This window comes from Thunnus albacares, chromosome 4 (genome assembly GCF_914725855.1).
Source record: "Thunnus albacares chromosome 4, fThuAlb1.1, whole genome shotgun sequence".
Classification (NCBI taxonomy): domain Eukaryota; kingdom Metazoa; phylum Chordata; class Actinopteri; order Scombriformes; family Scombridae; genus Thunnus; species Thunnus albacares.
The window spans coordinates 332,394-337,393 of NC_058109.1; the positions used below are offsets into that span (position 1 = coordinate 332,394).

The 5,000-nt window shown below is 40.9% G+C and overlaps 1 protein-coding gene across 3 annotated transcripts in view; it reads right to left on the bottom strand.

The window, feature by feature from the left end:
• The window catches only part of isy1 (ISY1 splicing factor homolog), a 32,877-nt gene that overhangs the window by 3,163 nt on the left and 24,714 nt on the right, over positions 1-5,000 (bottom strand). The window contains exon 12 of one of the 3 annotated variants that reach the window (XM_044349621.1): positions 4,441-4,453. The exons of 1 other annotated variant lie outside the window; for it this stretch is intronic. The gene's annotated coding sequence lies outside the window, so the exon portion shown is untranslated. Of the gene's footprint in view, positions 1-4,440; positions 4,454-4,519; positions 4,533-5,000 lie in introns of those variants that run through there. One more of the 3 variants, XM_044349622.1, reaches the window with a different exon arrangement.

Genomic DNA, 5,000 nt, shown 5'->3' on the forward strand with positions numbered 1-5,000 from the left:
TGACAGAATGGATAAAGAATAACAAGAGGTGTTGGCACTATGCATGCTACGCCAGGTGGGAAAGTGTAACTTGACATAGACATGCAGCCTCTGCCAAGGGAAACACCTCCAGGTACTGCATGAGGTCAATGTTAACCTACCTAAGGAGTCAGCGGCAACACCAGCGGTGGAGAGCAATGGCACAAGGGCCACAACCGAAGTACTGTATCTAGACCAACCCACAGAATGCAGCCGGGTCCTTCTGAAAGTTGTCAAAGTTCACATTCACCGTGGTGCCTGAACTCTCAACACCTACGCCGTACTGGATGATGGTTCAGAGAGGACTATGCTGTTGTGGGATGCAGCAGAGAAGTTAGGTGTGCAAGGGACCCAGGAGGACCCACCACTACGCACAATTAGACTCTTCAGTGCATCGGTGTCATTCTCCATTTCTCCTCCTGCAAAGCCAAAGACCAAGTTCAAGATTTTAGGTGCATTCACCATTGTTTGCATTGAACTAGCAGGCCATTCCTATTCCATGCCTTTCAATACAGACCCTCACAAACGTCAAGCCCTTTCTTCTCATTGGGAGAGACGGCCCCCATCTCCAGGAGGGCCTGCTGCCACTGGCATGAGAGTCTACTGACAACAGCAGCACTCCAGGTGAGCAAACTGATGAAACACTGAGAAATGATGGAATGCCGATACTGTTTCATTCAGAAGCAAGAAACTAGTAACTCATTCAAGGCAGGTCCAAGAGGCTATCAGACTGAAACCATCAGAGTAGAAGTCAACAGAATACTATCTTGTATTCTATGTGGATCACTGCCTCCAGACAGTCCCCGCCACCCCCGAGGCGACGCACCTTACCAACAAATTATGAGCCCTCCTAGCATCTGCAGGCTTTGAGCTGGGTCAGCAATGAACCAGAAGAGAGCTGCTCTGCTTCTGTTGAGCTATGGCTGCACATTTCAACAACAAGGCAGTTCAAAGTGCTTTACATAGAGCATAAAAGGCATCAAGACAGAATATAAAAGCAACACAAGGCGATGTGAAATGACATTTAAATACAATGATTAAGTGTTAAATTTGAAATAAAAAGAGGCTAAAATAATAAGATAAAACAGGAGAATAATAGTAACAGTGCAGTGTAAAATATTAACCCTTAATGTGGTTTAATGAAAGCTGTGATTTAAAAGAACTGAGAGTTGCAGCAGTTTGTTTCAGATATGTGGAGCATAAAAACTGAACGCTGCTTCTCCAGGTTTAGTTTTTACTCTGCGGACAGAAAGCAGACCTGATCCAGACCTGATCCAGACCACCTGACAGGTCTGGATGGTTCATAATGTAGCAGCAGATCAGAAACCATTCATTGCTTTATAAACCATCAGCAGTATTTTAAAATCAGTTCTCTGACAGACAGGAAGTCAGTGTAAAGATCTGAGAACTGGACTGATATGATCCACTTTCTTGGTCTTAGTGACTCGAGCAGCAGCGTCTGAATCTGCTGCAGCTGTCTGATGGATGTTTTAGGGAGACCTGTGAAGACGGCGTTACAGTAGTCGAGTCTACTGAAGATAAATGCAGGACAAGTTTTTCCAAATCCTGCTGAGACATAAGTCCTTTAACTCTTGATATATTCTTCAGGTGATAGTCGGCTGTAACTTTGTAATTGTCTTAATGTGGATGTTGAAGTTCAGATTTCTGGCTTGGTTTGTAGTTTTAAACATCATTGATTGAAGCTGAGTGCTGACTTTTAATCGTTCTTCCTTGACTCCAAAAACAATGACTTCAGTTTTGTCTTTGTTTAACTGAAGAATATTCTGACACATCCAATCATTGATTTGTTCAGTGCTCTTACTCCGTGCTTGTATTGAACCACAGTCCCCTGGTGATGCGGTTATGTAAATTTGTGTGTCGTCTGCATAACTGTGGTAACATATTTTGTTGTTTTCCATAATCTGAGTGGGAGCATGTAGATGTTGAACAGAAGAGGCTCCAGAATGGAGCCTTGGGGAACTCCACATGTCATTTTTGTCCCCTCAGGTGTGTAATTACCTGTATTAGTCTCTATACTAAATATCTGAACCACAAATCATTCATGAATACTCATCAGTCACATATAAACATGTGATTAATCCTTAATGAAGCTTTCAGAGAGCAGATAGAGTTAATTCTTTACTATAATTAGTAGTATCTTTAAATTTACAGTCTTATCTCATAAAACAGGAGATCATAATTTCACTGTGAGGAATGCAACAGTATTTTTGATTTTTTTTGAATAAATATGGATCAAACACAGAAAATGTGAATCAGCTGCACACAAATGTTTTTAATATTTCCATGTTTGTATATTCTGGGTGGAGAAGTCGGTGTTCAGGGTGTTTTTACTGCTCTCAGATGTAAAAAGGGATCAAACTTAACAGAATGTAAGAGTTAAAATCCTGCACTGAAGTGTTTTTATGAACTAAACTTTTGTTTATCTGTTTTTTTAAAATCTGATGATTGTGAAGCTTTTTGTAATGTGGATTCTGAAAAATGCTCAATTAATAAAGATTATTATAATTATTATTATTATTATTATTATTAAAGTGTGTTTATTTGGCCTAAAACATGGAATCAAACATTAAAATACCAACAGAACAACACACACACACACACACACACACATACACACACACACACACTCACACACATATACACGCACACACACACACACACACTCACACACACTCACAGACATTCACACACACACATATACACACACACATATACACACACACATATACACACATACACTCACACACACACACACACACACTGATTAAATGCGGCTGATGGCAGTTTGCGCCTCACATGACATCACATGCAGCGTTCGGCCATTAATCAGCCAATCACATGCTGCAGAATGCTGCAACTTATCAACCAATCAGCTGCCAGATTGAAGCCACATGATGAGACACACAAAGAGGAGCATGAACCCGGTGAGGACGACGGGTCAGAGACAGACAGACAGGTTTTATATGAATATATTATGGGATGTATCCTGCACAGTAATCACATCCGTTTATATTTATGGGACAAATGAAAGGAAACACCAACATGTGTTATTGATTAGTGTGTTATTAAGGTGTTGAGCCTCCAGAACAGCTTCAGAGCTGCTTGTTATTGATCCTACAGTCTCTGAACATCCTCGTTCATAAAGATCTTCCTCATGTGGTGTTGTGATGATGATGATGATGCAGAGCGCTGTCTGACTCGTCAGCTGGGTTAAGGTGACTGTGAAGGTCATAAATGATATATATATCATTTAATCCTCATCAAACCAGGTTTGTCGTGTGTCTCTTTGTCGCGCTGTAACTCAGAAATAAGTTTTCATTTCCTGCAGATACTGAAGTTCAACCTCAAGATCTGCACACACATCTTCACCCTACGGAGGACACTTGCGTGCCGCAGGCGTTTTCAGCTCAGAGGCTTTGTAGAGCACAAAACTGAGATCATTTGATATTGTAATTCATTTTTTAATTTGTTGCTTAGACATGCTGTTTAATTAAACAACTTTATTACTGTTGGTGAAAATTCCTCTTTAAAGAAGAACCAAAGTGTCAGTAATCTGTAATCAATCCAAACAGTCATCTTTGACATCAGTGGGAGGAATATTTACTATTTAATACTAATCTGTCCCCTTTTCCATGACTGGATCAACAGCAGACTCATTAATGCATATGTGTCATTAAGACATTAAGACATCAACATTATTTATAAGCTAAATTAGCCACAGCTTGTCCAACAGAACTTATCTAACGTATGTCTCATGAAAATCCTGTCAGCAGCATCCTGAGCAGCACAGACAGGTGAGCTCTGATGTCACAAACAGGTGAGCTCTGATGTCACAAACAGGTGAGCTCTGATGTCATAGACAGGTGAGCTCTGATGTCATAGACAGGTGAGCTCTGATGTCATAGACAGGTGAGCTCTGATGTCATAGACAGGTGAGCTCTGATGTCACAAACAGGTGAGCTCTGATGTCATAGACAGGTGAGCTCTGATGTCACAAACAGGTGAGCTCTGATGTCATAGACAGGTGAGCTCTGATGTTACAGACAGGTGAGCTCTGATGTCACTGACACACACAGACAGGTGAGCTCTGATGTCACAGACAGGTGAGCTCTGATGTCACAGACAGGTGAGCTCTGATGTTACAGACAGGTGAGCTCTGATGTCACAGACACACACAGACAGGTGAGCTCTGATGTCACAGACAGGTGAGCTCTGATGTCACAGACAGGTGAGCTCTGATGTCACTGACACACACAGACAGGTGAGCTCTGATGTCACAGACAGGTGAGCTCTGATGTCACAGACAGGTGAGCTCTGATGTCACAGACAGGTGAGCTCTGATGTCACAGACAGGTGAGCTCTGATGTCACTGACACACACAGACAGGTGAGCTCTGATGTCACAGACAGGTGAGCTCTGATGTCACAGACAGGTGAGCTCTGATGTTACAGACAGGTGAGCTCTGATGTCACAGACACACACAGACAGGTGAGCTCTGATGTCACTGACAGGTGAGCTCTGATGTCACAGACATTATTAAAAAAAACAATTACACACACTATTAAAAAGTCCGACTTCAGAGCAGGATGTAAAACATGATGATGATGATGTAAAACATGATGATGATGATGTAAAACATGATGATGATGATGTAAAACATGATGATGATGATGTAAAACATGATGATGATGATGATGTAAAACATGATGATGATGATGTAAAACATGATGATGATGTAAAACATGATGATGATGATGTAAAACATGATGATGATGATGTAAAACATGATGATGATGATGATGTAAAACATGATGATGATGATGATGTAAAACATGATGATGATGATGTAAAACATGATGATGATGATGTAAAACATGATGATGATGATGTAAAACATGATGATGATGATGATGTAAAACATGATGATGATGATGTAAAACATGATGATGATGATGTAAAAC